Genomic DNA, 22,303 nt, shown 5'->3' on the forward strand with positions numbered 1-22,303 from the left:
TGGAACGGTCGGGTGTTGCCTAGTGCTTTGGGGCAGCGACTGTCTGTCTCCCTTCCATCCTCGTTGCTGCTTCCTGCGTCAATCAACCGAGTGCTCATACAACCTTTCCATGCCGAGGCTTGAATTCTTCTTCAGTTCTGCAGTTTAAGATGTTCTGGGATTCTTCGTCCTTTTTGTTTTTTTAAACTCTGGGTCTTTGCACATTTCATTCTCATGTTTTGCTCTTTTTTCCCTTCGTGCTGCCCTTTCAGACTTTCTGTTCAGCTCTCTGGCTTCATCGTTTCTTCCATTTCCCGCAGCAACTCTGTGATGAAGAGCGAGTTCCAGTCTCTTCTGACCTCGCTTTGATTTTTTTCTCTCTTTCCTGTCTTTTTAATGACCTTTGCCCTCTCCCCGGATGACAGTCTTGCTGTCCTCCCACAGCTCATCCGGCTCAAATGTTTTCTAGAGCCGTTCTCAAAATCCAGGTGGGATGGACCCCAGGGTGCATTTTGGCTTTCGTGGACCTGTTTTAATTTTCTTCAACTTCACCCTGAACATTCATACGAGCCACGGGCAGCCTGCTCCACGGTCAGCTCCTGGCCTGCTTTTACTTGCTGATAATCTGCTTCTCCAGGTCTCCTCCCACAGGTGTGGTCACGTTGCTCTATTGGCGTCTGATGTGGAGGAGCCCAGGTGTGCGGTCTCAGCAGGCGCTCTTCAAGAGAGGTCCTCGCGAGGAGCCTCACGGGTCAACGCTTTCTCTTCGGCCACCAAGTCCATAGTTTGCAACTACTGCTCTCTCTCCGACGTTTGCGTTCCAATCGCCAATGGCTATCAATGCATCTTGACACGATTGCATGTTGGATCGATTTCAGAGCGAAGAAGCCGGCGGAATCTCCCGTTTCTGCTTCCCTCGCTTTAGTCGGGGGCGCCTACGCTCGACTGTTGTTGTCTTGACTGGGTTCCATTGTGCAGGAATAGCTGGTAATCCCATCACAGGCGGCACTGTGCTGAAACCTGTTCACGTTGGGTGGCCCTGCTGGTCTTTGAAATACCAGTGACGTCGCTTCCAGCCTCAGAGCCACACAGGAGCCACCAGCGTGCGACACGCTGGCAGACAGTCCCCTCGGGGATCACCCATGATCTCAGTCTTACTGGTCCCCTAGTCAGACTTAGGTCTACGACATCCTCCCAGCCCAGAGGCTCTCAACCTGTGGGTCAAGACCCCTTTGGGGGTCAAATGACCCTTTCACAGGGGTCGCCTAAGACCATCGGAAAACACATCTTTCCGGTGGTCTTAGGAACCGAGACAGGCGATCCGCCCACATGCATATACGCTGCTCTGGTGAGAAAGAAGCTGCCCCAACCTCCACACTGACGTTGGCTTTTGACGCAGACTGACGCAAAACGTGGCCATGTCGTTCACCGTTGTTATGTTAAGGCTGTTACCCGCGCTACACCGTGCTCCAAGACAAAATCTCATTGATTTGTCATTAGAAACAAATATTTCATAACTTATAATTACATGTTTTTGTGGTTAATCGCTATGCTTTCTTGATGTTCCATTTGTAACAATGAAAGTCCATCCTGCCTATCAGGCATTCACATGATGAGTTATAACAGAAGTGAATGATAGTGACAAAGCAGCAACGAAAATAATTTTATGGTTGGGGGTGGCCACCACCTGAGGAACTGTGTGAAAGGGTGAGGAAGGCTTGAGAACCACTCTCCTAGACCCTCTGTGCCCCCAGAGAAGATTCTGGAAAGTTCTCTGGGCTCCTAAGAGGAGCCGAGGGTTCCCGAGGTCAGCTCTGCCTGGGGCTGACAAGGCGTCTCTTGGACCCCTGGCCTCCTCTCCCAGCCCTAGGGAGTGAGGGCTCGGGGGGTGGGGGGGGTCGGCAGGACGGGCTCTCCCAGTCAGGGTCCCAAGAGCCTACAGAGGTAAGGGCGGGGGGGCACTTGCGGGCTGGGGTCCTTGAACCAACTTCAAAGACAGGTAGACATGGGACATGAAGGTGGGCAGGAAGTGGCACAGCCTGGAGGCCGTGCCCCCAGCTCCTTGCACTGCAGGGCCCTAGGCTTCCCGAGAGAGCCCCCTCCCGCCACTGGGGAGGGGTGAAGGATGCCCTCAGGGCTGGCATCCATTCCGTGGGGAGAAGAGCTGGAGGTGAGGGCGATGCCCACAGGAGCCGTTGCTCTCAGAGTCACTGGGCAATGCGGGCATGGTGGTATTTGGACAGTGGGTGCCTTCCATTCGTTATTGGGTCCCCCCTCTCCTCCTCCGTCCCCTCACAGGTTGAAGACTCTTGGTTGCCCAAGGACATGGGAAGCGGACAGGCGCTTCCAGCTTTTGTAACAAGCCTCAGAAACCCACATAGCCCTCGATGTGTGCGTACCCATGCCCACAGCCATCGAGCCGGTTCCGAACCCCCAGCAACCCGAGGTAGGGCTTCCCCAGACTGCCAGTCCTGACAGGAACAGACAGCCTCGTCTTTCTCCCTCAAAGCAGCTGGTGGGTTTGAACTGCTGACCTTGCTGCCAGGAATCCAGGGCTTAACCTCGGGAGTTCCTTAGTGTACAGACAAGGTTGATGGACAGCGAGAACCACCCAGAATAGGAAACCCACACCCTGGTGCATACTGACGCACTTTCCATCACAAGAGGCCAGTGCTCCCCATCCTTCTTCTCAGGGGCTCGGACAGGTTGCCGGGAGAGACCAGTCGGTCCCTGGAGAAGGACATCACATCGGGCGTGGTAGAGTGGAGGGGCAGTGGACAAGACGAAGGCCCGGGGAGAGCTGGACAGACACCGAGGCTGCATCCGTGGGCAGGGGCATCGGGACCCTTCTGAGGATGGGGCCAGACCCGGCTTTGTTTCGTTCTGTTGTGCGCTGGGTCTCCCTTCACCCACTCTTCTGTTGTTGTCCCCCTGGGAGGGGGCCCTATGTGATCACTTCCCCTTACTCCCTGTCCCTCCACCCCTGCTTCCCTTCCCCTCCTAGTTTCTCTACTCCCCTTATTGGTCTGAGGGGTTATCTGTCCTGCATTCCCTGTGTTTCCAGCTCTTATCTGTACCCCTGTACATGCTCTGGCCTAACCAGATTTGTACAGTAGAATTGGGGTCATGATAGTTGGGGGGAGGAAGCATTAAAGAATGAGAGGAAAGTTGTATGCTTCATTGGTGCTACACTTCACCCCGACTGCCTTATCTCCTCCCCACAACCCCAGTTGTCTACAGATGGGCCTTGTGTCTCCACTCCGCACTCCCCCTCATTCACAAAGATATGATTTTGTTTTGTTTTATTTGGGGTCTTTGATGCCTGGGACCTGATCCCTTCAACCTCAAGATCGCACAGGCTGGTGTGCTTCTTCCATGTGGGCTTTGTTGCTTCTCAGCTAGATGGTCTCTTTTTTATCTTCAAGTCTTTAAGACCGCAGACGCTCTATCTTTTGACAGCCGGGCACCATCAGCTTTCTTCAGCACATTTGCTTATGCACCCGCTCTGTCTTGAGCAATCGTGTCAGGAAGGTGAGCATCGCAGAGTGCCAGGTTAGCAGAACAAAGCGTTCTTGCATTGAGGGAGGACTTGTGTGGGGGCCCAGTAGACAGAGATACTTTTAAGGAGCGCCCTCTGTATTTGTCCCTCGTTCCTGCAGGGATTGGGTGCACATTCCTTCCCAAGGGTTCCTTTCAAGTTTATGGTGTTATTTCCCCCCAGTGAGTTTTGTTGGTTTGTCTGTGTGTTTCTACGTTCCCAGCCCAGGAACCCTGCCCTTGACATTCCAGGGCTGGTTGTTTCTTCCTTTGGCAATCTGCCCGAGAACTCGGCCTCATTCCCCGGACAATAAGTGTCTGTGTCTTCTGTTCATCTGCGCGGAATTTCTTATCTTTTGTTTCCCATGTGAAGGCTTTGCATTCGCTGAGACTCCTGTGGACGCAGGTGGGAGCTAGAGTCTCTCTCTCCCCACTGAGCAGTTAGACATGTGCTGTCCTCCTCTGGGGCCGCCCTTACAGAAATATCACAAGGGGTTCTTGACCAGGCAGAAGTTTATTTCTCTCAGGATTTCAGAGCTTGGAAGTTAAAGTTCGGCATGCCAGCTCCAAGGAAAGGCTTTCTCCCTCTGTGGGCTCTGTGGGACGGTCCTTGTCTCCTTCCAGGGACTGGAGGCCCTGCAGTCATGTGGATCTCCATGGATCCTGGCATCTGCCTTTCCCGAAAGACACCCTCTGTCCCTCTGACCTCTGCTCCATGGCTTCAGAGGGAATGCCTCCAGGTCCGACCTAACCTGGCGGCAGCATCCTTCCCCGATGCAGCCCGAACAAGGGCACCGGCAAGGTGGCACATGTCTCGGGAGGACCCGATTTGGTCCAGGGTCCCAGGCAGCTCCAAGAGATGTAAGAAGGAGCCCCCAGGGCTCTCCAGGAGATGTGAGGATGAGTGGAGGTCAACAGACACAACTTGACGCTCATTTTCCACGGTCAGAAGCAAGCCAAGCCGGCCCATAGCGTCTGTGGAGGCTGAGGGGGCACTGGACTGCTTGGGTCCTATTCCGGCTTTGATTCCATGAGCCTCCGCCTCTCAGAGACTCAGTCTTCTCATCTGAAAAGGGGGCTCACTCCCAGCTCATGGGGTGTCGGGGCCCCACCCAGAGCCCAGGCTGGATGAGGGTACTCTCTCTGGGAGCCAGGGAGGGCCACTCGTTCATGCCATCTGATGGAGAGGTGGGAGTCAGCCCTGTGCGTCTGCAGACATCCCCAGGGACCCTCCCTGACCGTAGCCCATCTGCCCCTCCTTTCCTCCCAGCCTGGTCACAGAGAGCTTCGCTGTGACACCGGCCACGTCACGCCCTCTTGTCCCAGCATCCAGAGCTGGCCAGAAGCAGGCTGCTCCCCTTCCCAACCATGTACCCGGGGAAGGAGAGAGCCCCCCACAGCTTCCTCTTCCCAAGTCTTCCCAGAGCTCGCAGGGCTGTGGGTGTGCGGCCAGCGGTGGTGAAGGCCCCTGTGTACAAACCCCCACCCCCACCCCACCACCCACTGTGGGCGGGAAGTGGGTCCCAGAATAGAACAGGTTCCCAAACGGGCTCGGGGGTTGCACCCGGATGTGCTTGGAGGTAAAAATAGAAGAGCAAGCGTCTGCGTGGGCTGCCTGTCAGCACCCACAGACCCGAGCCCGGGCCCGGGTTTTGTTTTGTTTTTAACTGTTTATTGTGATTTCGGCACAAGCTCACAGAGCGATCTGGTCTTCCGCTCGGTACGTCATGCCCCACATGAGCCCTGATGCAGATGGCAGCTGCCGCGGCGACTTCCCACCTTTGGGAAGCTCTGGCCTGAAACCAGGCCCCGAATCCTGGACCTCATTCCAGGTCTCCCCTGAGTCACCTCACTGCGGTCCTCTGTCCGCCGGCCATCTCTACTGTTTATTCCACCACTCCAGCCTCCTTCCCCAGTGGTTGTCCGGTCCGTCCAGGGGAGGACTCTGTCTCAGGCCAAGCTGTGTGCTGGTCTGCCTGGCATCTGGGACCACCCTCTGTCCAAGACCCATCTTTTTGGCTTAGTCAGTTTCTGGGCCAAGAGCTGTATCCCACCCTAAGCCGACCACCAGCCTCCACAACCTCACTCCGCCCTCCCCTCCACGTCCCCAGCTCTCCTCACACTGGCACCGGCCCTGGGAAAGCCGCTTTCCTCCCAGAGGCTGGGACTATTTATTGAGCATCCACTTGGTGCCATGGCGCCTCGGGCCCTGCGGCCTGCCCCCACGAGATGGTCAGCAGCGAAAGGACAAAGAGGCAAGAGCAGAGTCCCTCTGCTGGGCCTGCAGTCCCCACGCTGAGAGCCTCCAAGACCCCGGAGAAGGCTGGCGGCGATCTCAGCGGAACGCCAGGCCCACAGACGTTGAAAGGAGAGGAGCGCTTTCCCACTGAGCCCACGGAGAGAGCCTCAGCCCCTAGAGCTCTGCCTGCCACCGAGTGCACCCTGGCTACCACAGAGACCCTTTCAGACAGGGTAGATCTGCCCTGTGGGTATCTGAGACGGGAACTCTGCCACAGGAGGTTCCCTCCTCTTGCTCCCTCGGAGTGGCCAGTGGTTTCGAACTGCTGACCCTGCGGTCAGCCTCCTGAGTCAGAGTCGACTGGTTTGTGATGGGCTTAGCCACACGAGAAAACCAAGACAGAGGTCAGCGGCAGGTAGGGAGGGACAACACAGCAGACGAGTGAGCAGAGAACTTTCTGGTGAAGCCCGGCTGACACCAGAGCGGAGGGGAGGGAGGGAGGGCTGGGCGGTGCAGGGATCCTGGACAGGGTCAGGAGGAGGAGGGAGAAGCCAGTGTACGGCCCTGAGGTGAGGGAGGACTTGCAGGCTGGGGAGCAAGGAGAAGGGAAGGCTTGAGGCCACAGGGAGGACAAGGACGTCAGCAGTGCTCTGGGCGGGACAGCGGGAGCAGCAGACAATTCTGTGTGGGCCGGCGCGATGTGGCTGCTCCGTGTCCAGTGTGGCAGTGGCAGGGGGAGGGGAGGCAGGAGGGACGGGCTGGGCTTTGGGCCAACGTTTCATAGGACTTCCTGCAGCCAGCCTGCAGGTATGAGAGGAGGGTGGGCTTGGAGACCAGCTGTCCATCAAGTCTGGCTCCGACAGGCCACAGAGCACAGCAGCGATGGCAGCGGCAGCACCTGTCTTCACAGGCACATGTCACTGGACCTGTCTTCCAGGGGACACTGGATGGGCTTGACCACCAACACCCACCCACCCGGCTACCCGGCAGCAGCCAAGCTGTGTGCGGCCAGGGCTCCTTGGCACAAGAATAACCCCAGATGGGAAGCATCCAGACATCGGCAGACAGACAGACACGGCGTGTTCCCACAATGCACACAGACACACAGCAGCATGTTCCCACAATGCACACGGTGGACAGACAGCGGCATGTTCCTACATGTACACGGGGACAGACAGCCGCGTGTCCCACAAGGCACATGGACAGACAGCCACGTGTCCCACAATGCACATGGACAGACAGCGGCGTGTCCCACAATGCACATGGACAGACAGCCGCGTGTCCCACAATGCACACAGCCCAATCAGAAAGAGAAACGTACGCGTGCCACCACACGCGAGTTCACGATGAGGTCGTGGATTGAGCACCACCACCTGTCTCTCTTTACAATTTCAAGACGGGGCTGACTTCATCCCTGTGCTGGGGGCCAGGACTTCAGGGGAGACAGGGCTGGGCGGCACTCACTGACAGGGGACAGAGACTGTCCTGGGTGCTGGTGAAAGCCTGTGTTGCCGTCGATGAGACGGATGGACATAGCGGCTGCAGCAAGGGGCTCGGGCACAGGAACCGCTGTGAGGGCGGTGCGGGCCTGGGCGGTGTTTCATGTTAGGCTTGGGGTGCTTTGGGTGGACCCTGACCCGTGGCGCTCTCAACAACATCTGAGCAGTGGCCACAGACAGGTGTGTAGAGACACACACATGCTTCTCACCAATGCCCTTGCTAGCTGGCCAGCCTGGGCGAGCTCTCCGGAGGCATCAAGCTGTCCAGACTTGCCACTGCCATGATCCTAATGAGGAGCACTCCTCTGCTTTGGTCCCAGCCTCCCTTTGGGGCTCAGCCCCTGAACCCCGCCCTGTGCACCCTGCCCTGGCAGGGGCGTGGCTCAGGCAGGCCTGCCCGCCCCACTCTGCTCCCAGCTACTACAGGCAGCGACTCCATGGTGTCTGTCCAGAAGCTCATCTGGTCTGGAGCCCCGCTCTGCAGTTGCCAGGGCCTGGAGTGAGCGGCTGGGCCCTCAGGTGTGCTGGGGAACCACTGCAGGTGCCCCTACAGATGAGAGGCGCAGGGTGACAGGAACGGTAAGGACCTGGGCTTTGCACCAGCACCTGGCTCCTGGGAGGGGCCCTGCCAGCGAGGTTGCAGAGGTGTTCCCCTCACCCCCCAACAAGCCCAGATGCAGTGAGCCAGGACGAATCAGGGCAGGCGGCTTGCCCAGAGGCTGGCTGCCTGCTCTCTGTGAGTCCAAGTTTAACCCTGGGAGCTGGGTGACGGTGGGGGCCTGTGGGTGGAGTCACAGCAGTGGGGGGCCCCCCCCCAGGTGAGTAGGGACAGGGTGGGGGAGGGATCTGAAGGGGTGGATGGCACTCTCTCTGTTCCCCTCCCCTCAAACTGGCCCCCAACTCCCGAGCCAAAGACATAGAACTCACTGATGTAGGGGGCTCATCGTGACCCTACTAGTCCTTCGCCTCTGAGTGGCTGGTGGGTTTGAACTGCGGAATTGGCGGGTCGAAGCCCTACGTGACACCAGCAGCACCAGGACCCTGGCCACGTGGGTAGAGTGCGTGTTGGCTGTTCAGGATTGTGCTTGGGACCCATCAACTGCTCCCTGGGAGAACAGCATGGTGGTCAGCTCCCTCTGCTCGATGGCCTTGCTGACCCTACAGAGCAGCTGTGCTCCACCCTGTGGGGTCGCCGTCAGTGTCAGTGAGCATCCGCGTTGTGTTGATAGCAGTGGGTTTGTTTTACAAGTGAGGAAACTGAGGCCCAGTTGACCAAGACCTCCCCAGAGTCTCACCTGTCCTCAGGTCCTCCTGCAACCTGCCCCTCCCCTTCTGTCTTTCTTCTTAACTGTGTATAGTGATTTGTGACTGTGTGGTGCTGAAGACCACGGCGGTTCTCAACCTGAGGGTCGCGCCCCCTGGGGGAGGTCGAACGACCCTTTCACGTGGGTCTTCGAATTCATAAAAGTAGCAAAATGACAGTTATGGTTGGGGGGGTCACCACAACATGAGGAACTGTATGAAAGGGTCACGGCATTAGGAAGGTGGAGAACCACTGCTCTAAGGGGACAAACCGATCTGTCTTGGAAGAAGTAGGACCATAGGGCTACTTAGAAGCAAAGATGGGGGACTTCGTCTCCCATGCTTTGGACATGTTGTCGGGAGGGACCAGTCCCTGGAGAGGACATCGTGCTTGGTAAGTGGAGGGGCGGCAGTGGAGAGGAAGGCCCTCACGGAAAGGGACAGACACAGTGGCTGCCACATGGGCTTGGGCACAGGGACCATGGTGAGGATGGTGCAGGACCGGGCAGTGTTGCGTTCTGTTGTGCCAGGGTCTCTGAGGGTTGGGGCTGACTCCATGGCACCTCACCACAACAGTAACAACCATCTTGTGATTTGGGTAAAAGTTGACTGTCTTCCATTCAGCAGTTCACATCTCTTTTGTCTCCTGTCCTTGGTGGCCCCACTCTCACAGCCCTCTCCTCACTCCCTGTCTGGCCTTCGCCTGCCCTCTCCCTCCCTGCCCTCCCAGTGTTCTCCAGGGTGGACACGATCTCAGATGGCCGCTTGTTCTAGCGTTCTTACTCCCCCCCATCCCGTGTGACTCTTCACACAAAGCCCTGGTGAATACCGGGTTATACTTTGAGCTGCTGACAGCCAGGTTGGTGGTTCAAACCCACCAGCCTTTCTCCAGGAGAAAGAAGAGGCTGTCCGATCCCATGAAGATCTGCTGGCTCGGAAACCCTAAGGAGTTCTCTCTCCAAGGCCTCCACCCCAGCATGGTCAATCCCAGCCACTCTGCCCTTCGGGGCAGCTCGGGGCTGGCCCCTGGGTCTGCCCAGACACTTCAGCCCCACTGGACCAGCCCAGCTAGACAGGCGCCTGCCTCCTTGCCCCAGCCCCAACCTGTCCCTGCTCCTCACAGCTGGTGAGCTGCCCCTCCTCCTCCTTTGTTCCAAACCATCCAGACTACTTCTCCAGAAGGTTCCATGCACTCACAAGCCTCTGGACTCTGGTCAATCCAGCGAGCACGTCTCCCCATCCCAACCTGCACCCATGGCGCCTCTGGCTATCAGAGTTCCAGGGGCCCCCTCCCTGCAGGCCCTCTTAGCTGGGGAGGGTGTTCTTGATAGGTGCAATCAAGTTGGTTCTGACTCATAGTCACCCAATGGACCACAGACTGAAACACCACCCAGTCCCATCTGAGCCCACTGATGCAGCACTCTGTCTGTCCACCTCCTGAAGGGCCTTCCTCTTGTCTGCCACCCCTCCACTGGACCAAGCGCAATGTCCTTCTCCAGGGACTTGTCTCTCCCGAAAATACGTCCAAAGTATGCGAGATGAAATCCTGCCATCCTGGCCTCTAAGGAACACTCTGGCCGGACTTCCTCCAGGACAGACCTGTTTGTCCTTTTGGCAGTCCTCGGGCCTTTTAGTAGTCTTCTCCTGCACCACGATTCAAACGAATTCAATTCTTCTTGGAAGAAGAGTTGGGTCTAAAGATGACCAGGGTCTGAAGCTGGACCTGCCCCCAGCCCACCCCTCTAGGCCTGGGAGGTGCAGACACAGGAAGCACCTTGCCTCCAGCGTCCTAGGCGGCACAGGTCTGAACTAGAGTTCTGGGGAAGTCCCAGGCCCTCCCCTCAAATCAGGGGCAGGGGCAAAGTTCCCAGTGGCTGCCATAAACTGACCTTGGCCACCAGGACACCTTCCTGACTCAACCACGGCCGCTAGGCGGGGGCGGGGACGCCTCAGTCCATAGGCCTGGGGTCACCAGGGTGTCTGGTATTGCGGGCGGGCACGGAGAGAACGGGCCACTGGACAGACACAGCGTGGTCATTCCCTTCCTTGCATGTACTGAGCAAACCGGGGAGCCCATCGTGGCGAGGTGGGGTGGAGATAGGTCAGGGTTCAGGGCGTCAGTGCAGGGTGGGCGGGGAGCTAGGGCTAGGCTGATGGGGACGTGTCCTACTGAAAGGTCTGGGCAGAGACGGGGTTAGGGCGGGGCCCGGAGGGTGGGGCAGTCCCAAGAGGCGGGGCCAGACTGATAGAGACGGGTCAAACCGAAGGGGCTTGGCCGGCGCGGGAGGGGCTGGGAGGCGGAGCCTGGGGTGGGGCGGACCCGAGAGGCGGGGCAGGGGGGGATGGAGGCAGGCTTTCCTGAAGGGGCTAGTCGCCGGGGGCGGGCATTGGGCGGGGCTTGGAGGGTGGAGGCAGGCTTTCCTGAAGGGGCTCGTCCGGCGGGGGCGGGGGCTGGACCGGAGGGTGCCAGGCGGACCGGCAGGCTGGAACTTGCAGGGACGCGCTAGGCGGACAGGAGCCCAGGGCTGCCTGCGGATTCAGAGTCAGGCTCGGGCCGGTAAGGCGCGGCGGCGGATGTGGGCGGCGGGGTGGGATCGGGTCCCCGGCCTCAATGTCCCCCGTGGCCTGGGCGGGAAGAAACACGCGGTCCACGATGGAGGGAGTTCGCTCCGGGAGCCCTAGGGTCCTTGCGGGCCATGGGCCACCACCTTCTCTGGCCACTGGGGCGTGCAGCCTGCCCACGCCCTCGCGGCGCCCCGTGCCCAATGGGATGCCCGACTCCTCCGAGCAGTCCAAACTTGGCTTCCCTCGGCGGGTCTCACACAATGGAAATGCATCCTGCGTGGGGTGCTGATTCACACTGAAGTGTGAGTGACGGATAGCCCCGTGACCCTGGAGTGTGACAGCCACAGTGCGTGCCCGGGAAGGGTGGCGGTGTGGAAGTCTCCTATGTTGGGGGTGGGGACGGCCCCTCCCACACATGGATGGGGCCCCTCCCAGCGGCCCAAGGCTTCCCATAGCCTGGCCCTCAGCTTCCCTGGAGGACGAGATGGGCTCCGGACCTGTCCCTAGGTGTGTGGACAGCGCGAGGCCACAGCTGCTTTGAACTCTGTGCTCTCTGGAGCAAACGAAGGCGGCTGCCTGGGCCCTTCTCAGAGCCTCGGTGTACCCCTCTGCCAATGCCGGTACTGCTTCTGCGCCTCTGGGTGCGTGGCTGTGCCCATGGGGGACCTCTGGTTGCCGGGAGGACTTGTGAATGATCTCTTAGGTGATGCCTGATCAGACCCTGGCATCAAGGGCACTCAGGCAAGGGGAACCCACAGAGTAGTAATGGTGATGTTAACGTGATTGTACCTGTCCTCCACCGCTCCTCTGAGGGTCACTGGTAGGTCAGAGGGTGGAAAGCAGGACCCTGGGTTCAAGTCTGGCTTGGGCACTGAGTCTGTGGGAACTCCTGCTCTCTAGGGCTCAGGTTCTGCAAGACCAGAGGAGAAGGCTAGGGGACATCTTCTGGCTCCCCTCCCCTACATCATGTCCTTTAGCTAAGACACTGTGCCAAAGGACCCCCAGGCAGTGCAGACCCAGGGGCTCCAGGTCTAGTGCTCAATCCCGGCAGTGTAGGGTCTGGGGCCCAAGCGGGTAGGACATTGCCCACTGGCCTGACCTGGTTCTGATGTTGAGGCTCCCTGGGCAGAGGGGGCCGACCGCCCAGCCCAGGATGGGATGGGGTAATAGGACCCTCTAGCAAGAAGCCTCTAGGGTGAGGGAGGGAGGTGGCCAGTCTGAGACAGACTCCAGGCCTGCCTTGGTCCTTCCTGTTCCAAAGGCAAAGGGAAGTGGGGTGCTGAGTCAGTGGGACACCCCCCAACTCACACAGAGGCACGCATGCAAGCTTACAGATGGGGAACCAGAAGAGGCCAGAGACAAACCGCCCAGCCATGGTCACACAATGGAGCCCTGAGGTCAGATCCGGCTTGCCTGCGCTGTGCTCTTGGGCTGGGGGTGCCCTACCACTATGACTTCCTCTGTTTTGGGGGCAGGGGCACTGCCTCTGGTCCTGTGGGAGGTTTGAGTATCTGAAAGCCTGGGTGTGCGCTGTGTTCCTGAGCCACTGGAGGGGGGTATCCCAATGCCTTTGGGGGCTGTGTTCTGTCTGGACAGTAAGACAGTGTGATGGGTGGTTAGGGGTGAGCCCAGAGGGATCTGGAACAATGGGTATGGCTCCTTGTATGTAACCCTGGGCCCAGCAGACGGGTCCCCCTGAGTGTCATCCCTGGGCCTGAAGGACGGGCCGTCCCGGGTGGGAGCCACCTGCATCTTGTTTGGTTCTGACCACTGTCATGGTGAAATTGAAGGGCAGTGACCATGAGCCATGAGAGTGTCTGTCTTCCTGCCAGCCGGCCAGTGGCCTCTGATAACCCCAGGCACATGTGGCATGGAGAACTAGCTGGGCAGTGGGCTGGCCAGTGAATACAGGGTGGGCAGTGCAGAGGAGGGTCTTCCAGCCACAGGAAGGAGACAGGTTGATGGGGAGGGTGGACTCGTTTGGCCAGTGGGCCTGAATCCTCCACTCCCAAGGTAGATGACCCGCCCTCCCATATACACTGATCTTGCTCAGGCATATGAGGGCTGGGGACAATCTCTAGGGGGGCTGTCCACATCCTGGAGGCAGGGGACACTCTGGGCTTCTGTGGCTGGAGGTAGGGACGCCCCACCTCCTGGGGCCCTGGAACCTCCCTTGCCCGTCCATTGGCCTGTAGGGGAGGTAAGACGAGGCCCAGGAACTGCAGTTGCCTCTCAGCCCTGGGCGGGTACCTGCGCTTCAGTTTCCCTATCTGTAAGACAGTGCCATGGACCGCACAGCTCCTGAGCCTGCATCTGGACTCCAGGGGTCAGGAGTTAAGTCCATCCAGCTCTTCTGGGATGTGGGGAGGGGGCAGGTGGGAGTCAGATAAGATACAGAGACCTAGGGACTCCCAGGAGGGGGCCAAGGTGCCCTGACCGCCCTCCTATGCCCCCTCCCACTCTGTATGCACCGCACCAGCCCGATGGACACCTCAAATACCAGGCAGGGACCCTGATTCCTTCTGCGGCTCCAGCAGGTGGAAGGGCCCCCCACCTCCACCCCAGAAGACAGTCAGGAGCTGCTTTCCAGCTGGGGGGACCCTCTGCCCCAGGCTCAGCCCATGCACCATAAACACAGCTCCCTAAAGGAAGGGAAGGGCAGTCTGTGAACTCAGAGCCTGGGGTAGGCACACTGTGAGCACTGACCCAGCTGGAGGAGGCCACTGTGAAGCTGCGTCCCCAGAAGTCCCATACAAGGACTCACCTGGTTTTCTAGAAACGCCCACCTGAAGCCAGCACTAGCAGCTCCTGGGTCCCATGGAGCCTTCTTCAGGCCATGGGGACACCAGGTGTCCTATGCGCTTCAAAGGCGTGAAAGCCATCTGAGCTCCGCCTTCACCCCAGGAGGCCCCGGGGGTGGACCCTCCCCAGCTACCCAGTCCCCCTCACCAAGCAGACAGGCAGCTCCATTTGGGCCATTGTTCCGCTGTATGGCCTTAGAGAGTCACATGTCCCCACCCTGGCCGAGCCCCTAGCCCGCCCTCATAGCTAGGGTGCCTAGTATGGGCACAAGGAGAGATCTGCTGGGGGTCTGGAATGCTGGTGGGGGCGTGGCTTCCCCCCCTCATCATGGGAGACCAGGACAGAGCCCATGGTCCCTGTGGGGGTCCTGGGGGAGTGGGCTTTTGCCACTCTGTACTTCAGGCACTGACATTGGCCGCCTTCAGGAAGATGCTGCTCCCCAGTTCTCACCCTCCCCAATATGGGGGGTTTGGAGGTATGTACCCTGTGCACCAGGCCTGGTGCTGGGCCCAGCCCCCGGGAGTGGACAGACTGCTGGCCAGAGCCACTGTCTCTCCCTCAGAAGCCGTTTCTATCAAAGATGCAGTGTCTCTCTCTTATGGGTGGTCCTAACCACCCTCCCCTGATCCCCTGGCATGCCTGATGACCATCTGCCCTGCCCTGCCCCGCCCCTGCCCCAGCGAGAGGCCCACAGGCCTGGCTTTGAAGGAGGATCCAGGTGAGGATGTTGGTTGGACCACTCACTGGTGTGAGGCTCTCTCCGGGCCTTTCTCCCAAGATGGAAGAAGGTTCCTTCTGGAACCTTCCAGAAGCTTCTGCACACTGGCGGCCAGGCTGGCTGGCCTACTGGTGCTGTGGGTTAGAGTTCCATATGGCAGAACCTCTGCTGGGCTCTCTGCCTGCCCACCTGCCCTTTAACCTCCCCACCAGTCTGTAGTGGGCTGGCCCAGGTCTCCGTCTCCCAGGCTGTTACAGCTGACTCAAATTTTCTTCCCAGTACCCTACCACCCCGCCAGGCAGGCAGCGAGCCAGGTTCTGGTCCTCATGGCCCCACCACCCACTCAGAGCGAGGGGTCCTGGGTCCTGCCCGGAACAGACACTGTCCCTTTTTCTGTAACCTTTCTTTCCTTTCCTGGCGATTTTTGGCTCACAGACCGGGATCCACCTGGGCTCCCGGCCACCTGCCACAGCGGACGGGACTGTGAGTCAGAAGGCAGATCCTGGCTGAGTGGCACCTGAAGCCTCTGAGAGCAGTGACATGCCAGAACGGAAGGCTGTCCCCTGCAGGCGGGGGCGGGGAATGCTGGGACTTTCCTTCCTCCCCTCTCTCAGCAAACACCCCTCCCGCTTAGCTTAGCCAGCCGCTTCCTCACCCCTCTTTCCGGGGATGGGGGTTGGGGAGAACAGGCAGTCACCTAGCCCAGGCAGGCAGCAGGCCAGCGGTTGGCTAGTGGCTTTGAGCTCAGGGAGGGCCCAGAATGAGGTGGCTGTGTCCTGTGCTCCTGGGAGAAGTAGAGGTGACTTCCTGCTGCTCTGGACATTGTGAGATCCTGACATCTAGGCTCTCGGGCGGCTGCCCAGGGCTGGGGCCTCAGATTGCCCCACGCTTTGTGGCCTGGGCCTCCTTCACCCTCTCTGGGAAGCACTGGTTGGGCAGTCCTCTAGGGGTGGAAGGTGCCCCCTATCTGGGGAGGGTTTCCACCAGCAGGCACCGAGGGGTGGCAGCTCTGTGACTGTGGGGGCCAGTGGCCACCCCAAGATGGCCAAGCCCTGTCTCTGACTGTGGGGGCTGTGTGGACTCCTGGGCTGTGCTGTAGCCCTGGCAAGCCTGGCAGGGTGGCAAGGGGGCCCAGCTGGCATCAGCTTTTCCCTGGGCGAGGTCACTTGAGGTGGGGGGGCCCTGCTTTGGGTGGGACCCTGGGACTGGGCTCAGGTGGTACGTTAGGCCGGGTTGTGTGGAGAAACAAATCCAGTGGCACTCAGCACTGCAGGAGTTTGATGTTAAAAGGAGGGACTTCATAAGAAGGCCCCAGCCCCACGCAGCTCTCATCCACGGCCGGATGCCGGCTGGGTTCTCTTCGATCCATGTGGCTGCGGGCCCATGAGGCAGAAAGGTGAAGCCGGAGGCAGGGAGGTCACGGACCGGTGGGTGCAGAGTCTCGTGGGCCCAAGGTGGGCGGGAACATGGCAGGTCACCAACAAGTCCTCCCTGGGTCAGCGCCACACAGGGGTGTCACAAAGGGGGTCACTGCTAGAGACAGTCACAGAACGGGCAAGCAGGAGGGCGAGGGGGCAGAGGCAGAGAGGGGGCTGTCTCTCATTAAAAAAAAAACAAAGCCACACCTCCAAGGGGGCATCCCTGATTGACAGGCTGGACTCCACGACCCCCTCCGCACAGGTACCATCCAGTTGGCATAGAATAATCTTAATTACCACAGAAGGGTCCATGGGGTGGGGAGAGGACCCTGGGGCTGGCTCTGAGGGCAGCAATCAGAAGGGGGGATTCCATTCCCAGGAACGCAGGACCTTCCAGAGCTCTCAAAGTTCCTGGGGCCTTCTGCCCTCACCCCCAGCTCCCAGGAGACTAGTGAAGGGGCAGGGCCCAGAGGGAGGGTAGACCAGGAGCCGGGGAGGGGACGGTGGAGGCTGGGGTTCTGCCCCTCCTGCCCCTCCAGGCCTCTCTCCCTAGGGATGGGGGTCCCACAGTAAGTCAAGAGCCTGAAGGAGGGCCTGCCTTTGGGGTGAACTAGAAGCTTGGGGAAGCCCCTTCGACTGAGAGTCTGTTTAGCCAAGCATCAAATGAGCACTTACCTGCCGCTAGGTAAGTTCAGAACAGTTCACCTTTGGAGGCGCGGGCCGTTCAGGGCCTGCCCTTGGTGCCAGGGGCCAGGCCAAGTGGGACTGGCTGTGGCCCAGGCTGTGTGGTGACCCGTCTGAGGAAGGGGCCGACCCTGAGCCCTGGGGGCTCTGCCCTGAGCATGGGCATCGGAGTCCCCAAGGTCCAGGCAGGGGTTTGCATGAGGGGCCAGGGGTGGTGTGTGGAGTCAGAGATGGTATGAAGAGCCGGGACTGGATGAGGCATTGGATGGGGTGAGAGGTTCTGGGTGGTGGGAGGGGTCAGGCTAGGGTGAAAGGTTGGAGATAGCATGAGGAGTCCTGGGTGGGGTGAGGGGTCAGGGTGGAATGAGGGGTGCCCATCAAGGGGCAGCAGGGTGAGGACAGGAGACCCTGGGCTGACAGTCACCTCTCTGGTTGGGACCTGCTGGCTCAGGGTGGGAGGAGGCACAGGCCTGGCCATCACCAGATGGGCTGGGTGGGAGGAGGAGCAGAGCAGACCCCCTCCCTACTTGTTCTCTGCCCAGCCCCCTCCTGTCCTGTTTGCCAACCACTGAGGCCAGCTAGGCCGGGAGGGGCAGGCAAAGCTGGGGCCCAGGCCCTGTTCCCAGCCCCCTGGTCCCTGGCCAGTGCCTGCTGAGCCTTCACACAATGCTGCAGTGTGAGGGTTCCTGGGAACGGCAGGTCAGCCTAGGCCCCCCCAGGCCTGCCGAGGGGCAGCGGCAGCCAGCAGTGAGTCACACAGCCAGGCATCTCCCAGGCCAGGGGCCCAGGGCCTCCCTTCTCTCAGTTCCCCAACCTCCTTCCCTCTTTTCCCCTCTGTCATCACCCCTTCCTGTGCCCCCCTCTGCCTCTGTCCTCTGTCCTGCCCTTCCCAGTCCCCCCTGCCTTTAGCCTGCCTCTTCTCAGTCTCCCCTGCCTCTGTCCTCTGGCCTGCCCTCTCCCAGTCTCCCCTGCCTCTGTCCTCTGGCCTGCCCCTTCCCATTCTCCACTGCCTCTGTCCAGCCATAGCACCTGGGGCTTGGAAGCCTCAGGGCTGGCTCCCAGGCCCCACCCTCTCTGCACTCACCCCAGGGGACCCAGCAGGGTTGGACAAGGCTGTCCCAGACAGGAGACCCCCTGAGGCCTACTCTTAACACTGGCAAGAGACAAAAGCAACAGAAAGTAAAATAAAAGGAAAGAGGCTGGGCTCTGTGACTGGTGAACAGAAGAGAGCTATTAGGAAACAGGTCCCGAGAGCTGTTGGAGGCCAGGGGTCAAGGAGCTGGGTGGGGCAGAAGAGCACCCTTCCAAGGGAGGGTCTAGAGCAGTGGTTCTTGACCTTCCTAATGTCCCGACCCTTTCATACAGTTCCTCGTGTGGTGGTGACCCCAACCATAGCATTATTTTCGTTGCTGCTTCATCACTGTCATTTTGCTGCTGTTATGAATCGGGCAGCCCCTATGAAGGACTGTTTGACCCCCAGGTTAAGAACTGCTGGTGTAGAGGGAAGTAGGGGTGGGCTGGGGGTTGGCTCAGCCTTGGCGAGCTCAGACTTGTGCACAGTGGGCAGGCTCAGGATGGTGCTTCAAGTGGGGGGGGGTGTCCTAGGCCTGAAGTCATGTGCATAACCCTGGGTCCTGGCCTCACTGCCTGACCCTGGAGCTGCAGGTTGCCAGGCCTTGCTTCTTACGTAGTGGAGGGGCTCAGGGACACAGGCCTCGTGCCCTGTGAGCTCAAGTAGGCCCAGGTCCTTCCCTGCAGTCAGTTTCCTGGGCCCTGATTGGCAGGGCCAGGTCTCCCCTGCGGGTTCCTCTCGAAAGGTCCAGCTGACAGCCGTGTGCACGGCCTGCCCTGCCCCGTGAGGACTCCTAGCCCACCCAGGACCCCTTCAGGAGCAATGTGGCCCATCTCTCTTTCCACCACCTGCCCCTGCCACAAGGGTCATGGCTGTGGCATGCCCACTGTGAGCCCTTGTCACCTCCCCCAGCACTAGGAGGCTTTGGGAACCCAGCAGTGCCAGGACCCTATGCAGCGTCCTCGGATCTGTCTTGTTTGGGGCTCACGGGGACTAACCTGTTTTTGCAGTGGAGAAGGTGCACGCTCTCAGGTGCTGTGACTTGGAGCAGGCCCTAGTTCTGTGGTGCCTGAGCAGCCAGAGGCCCCTCAGCACCCCATTGGGTACCTGGCTCTTGCTGGGGTGCTGGAGTGGGCCTGCCTCCATCGCCTACAGCCTGAGGCTGCCTGGCTCCTCTCCCCGAGCCCCCAGGGTCTTTACACAAGCCACCTACCTGCCCCTCCCCATGGAACTGCTGCTCAACGAGCAGACGTGCCGGATGCCAGCGTGGCCTGGTGGGCACGAGTGAGGGGTTTTCCTCCCAGCAGATGGAGGACAAGGGAAACGGGTCTGGGGTACAGTGTGGGGTGTGCCTCTGGGGTGCCCGGGGGTGCTGGAGAGGGCGAGTGGAGCATGAGTGGAGACCCTGGTGTGCTGGAGTTCCGGTGTGTGCTGATGATGTGGGTTCACGAAGGTGCCCACGTGCACGCATACTTCCCTAGTGGCACAGCTGGTCAAGCGTTGCCCTGCTAGCCAGAAGTTGGCAGTCAGCACTGAGTAGTCGCTCTTGGAGAGAAAGATGGGGCAGTCTATTCCTGTCAAGGTTCCCCCTCTTGGCAGTCCCCTGGGGCAGTCCTGCTGTGTCCCCTTGGTCCCTCAGTGGGAACAGACTCTCAGCAGCGAGCCAGTCTGCTTTCTGGACTTCACTGATGGCCGTGACCTGCCTTTGATCTTGTGTGCCTTGGCGGGGGTGGGGTGGTGGGGGTGGCATGCAGGACTCCTGGGGACCGCCTTTGGGAGCCCCTGTGAAAAAAAGAACATTTCTCAGGTGGAAACAAAAGAGACCACGGGAGACATGAGATCCCGTAGTCAGTGTCCCCATGGTCTGGGTGGTCAGTGCCTCCCAGCTTCATTGGCTCGGCCAGGTGGCAGCCTTGCACCGGCCCTGGCCCTGCCCCCTGGGCTCTCATTTTCCCAGTTGCCCAGTGGGCTGGGGCCAACAGCCTGCAGGACCCCCTCCATCAGAGGGGCCACTCCCAGTTTGGTTCCGCGCTGCTGGAGACTCAGACAGAGACCCTGAGGAGGAGCAGCGTGGGCTAGAAACCAGGGTCTCGCAGCACCAGGCCCAACGGCAGCGGGGATGGGCGCTAATGGGGAAGCAGGCTTCTCCCACAGATTAGGCGCACGCTGCCCCTCTTCCTGCAAAAGCTGGCAGTGATGTGCCTGAGTCGGAAGAGAACTCCCAGGCAGCATTGCTGGTCCTGGAGAGAAGTTAACCGCCTGGGGTTGTGGGAGCCGCTGGGACACCCCAGCCCCTCCACCAACACCACCCTGTCACCGTCCCGTCCCTCTGAGGCTACACCTGCGGGGACCTGCTGGGTGGGCCTTCTCGTTCCCTCCTGAGACAGGCCCTGCAGGAAACACTGGTGGAGGGAGGCCTGCCAGGACCCCGGGTCTCGGTGCCCAGCACTGCTGGCCTGGGGGAGGGTTCACAGCTGCTCTGCAGGAGTGGCTAAGGGTCACTCCCTTTTTCTCGGACAGCTGGGGGGTGTGGTGGGGGCTGTCATATGTAACCCCAACCCTGGCAATAAGGCACCCTGATCTTCACCTGGACCCAGCAAGTGTGAAGTCTGTCCCCGTGGCTGTGTGGGTGACATGGGTGGCCCCCACTGGGGGTATGGCCAGGGCTGCAGCTGTCCTGGGGTACTGTCTGCCTGGGGAGGACCGTCCAGTCCCTGGCCCAGAAGAAAAGCTGTGGCCAGTCTGGGTCTCCTGAGACCCTGCCTGGGGGGTGAGCGACCTGCACATACAGAGTGGATGGATCGTGGGTTGTCCTACTATCACAGCAGCTGGGCAAAGGGAAGTCTTGCCGCCACGGGGCCCCTGTCCACCTGGCTGGAACCTCTGAGGGGATGCCCCTACCAGAGTCCCCACAAGGGGACGCTTCTCTCCAGTGCTGCCCTCTGTCCAGGAGGGTCAGCACCAGAGATGGGCTATGGAGGGTATTTGGGGGAGCTGTCCAGACCCTAGGCTTTATTCTATGTTCAGGGAAACAGGCTGGGTGGGGGTGTCCAGGGGAGGAGTGTGGAGGTAGCAGCACTGAGTCAGCTAGGGGGCACCCAGGGTTGGGTCAGAGAGGGCAGGCTTTCAGCCAGATGTGCAGGTATGCAGTCCCTCCACCTCAGAGGTGACCTGTGTCTACTGCATGCTGGGACCAGATACCCGGGAGCCCTAGCTTTGGAGCAGCAGCCACTCAGGGGCGATGAGGAGAGCGAGGACAGGGTCTCTCAGGGCTGGGGGTGCCCGCAGGGCAGAGCCCTGTGCTGTGTGCTACAGGACAGCAGGGTGGGGTCCACGCGAGGCAGGAGGGCACCGTAGGGAAGCCTCTACGCCCAGGGAGTTGCTCCTGGAAATAGGAGCAGCCTTAGCTCTGACCCCACCCAGACTGTAAGACTGCTCCAAGTGGTGAGGGTGGAATGACCAGTGAGCAAGGTAAGCTGGGCCAGCATGTGCTTACTTACCTCTGTGTCTGTTGGGAACAGTCGTGAACAGTAAGCACAAGCCGATCTGTGTTTACCTTGCTTCCTGGGCCCTCTGTGAGTCTAAGAGACGATAGGATGGGGTTGTGGGGGGTGGGAAAGCGACCGATGCCAACCAGACACCTAACAAAAAACCAGCTCACTGCCTTCGAGTTGATTCCAGCAGGGCCGGCAGACTTGCCCCTGGGTCTGTGGGAGACTGTCATTCTTCACCCCACCTTTCTCTGTGGACGTGGGGAAAGCATGGGCAAGTGTCTGTGCAGATGAGTCAGGGAGCACCGGTGGGTCGGTGCTTACCTGTTCATCAGGTGCTTGGACGCAGGGCATTGTGGGGCTGTAATGGGGGGAAGTCATTCCCAGGGGCCCCCTCTTGCTGCGGGGACACTAGCACCACCACACCTGCGGGCTGTGCCTAGCCCAGAGCCAGTCGCCTCCAGCTCTGGAGGGAGGCTCCAGGTCCAAACCAGGGTCCCAGTGGGGCAGGTGTGGGCGCTTCTGCCTGGTGGACAGCCCCAGTGGCCCTCTCTTCCTGGAACCCACCCCTAGTGTCCGGCTTCCCCACTCTGTCCCCTCAGCTGCTCTTAGCACTCAGCGTGGCTGCCTGCTGGCTTCGTCAACACCTTGCCGGCCCCGCTGCTGTGAGGGATGTGTTGAGGGGGTCCCCGCTCTGATGCTGACCTCCCGGGGGCTTCCAGGGAGAAAGGCGAGCGGACTTTGGACATCGGGGAAAACCACTGGGATTCGAGGAGTCCAAAGGGATTTGATGGCCGTGGGTTTGAGTTTATTTCCTATGATTTTGGTGAAGAAAAAAAAAAGAGGTTCAATGCTTGGCTGCTTACACAAAGGTCAGCGATTTGAACCAGCCGATCGAACTGGCCAATCGATCAGCTTCTGAGATTTACAGTCTAGGTCACAGCCGTTCTCAACCTGTGGATCCCAACTCCCTTGGGGTTGGAATGACCCTATCACA

General features: G+C 59.9%; 1 protein-coding gene across 1 annotated transcript in view; it reads left to right on the forward strand.

Annotated features, from left to right (window-relative positions):
* The first annotated feature begins 11,000 nt into the window (after nucleotides 1–11,000).
* Nucleotides 11,001–22,303, forward strand: part of SH3BP2 (SH3 domain binding protein 2) — a 40,824-nt gene continuing 29,521 nt past the window's right edge. The window contains exon 1 of the mRNA XM_075544622.1: nucleotides 11,001–11,113. The gene's annotated coding sequence lies outside the window, so the exon portion shown is untranslated. The remainder of the gene's footprint in view (nucleotides 11,114–22,303) is intronic.

The sequence above is a fragment of the Tenrec ecaudatus genome, chromosome 3 (genome assembly GCF_050624435.1).
Source record: "Tenrec ecaudatus isolate mTenEca1 chromosome 3, mTenEca1.hap1, whole genome shotgun sequence".
Classification (NCBI taxonomy): Eukaryota; Metazoa; Chordata; class Mammalia; order Afrosoricida; family Tenrecidae; genus Tenrec; species Tenrec ecaudatus.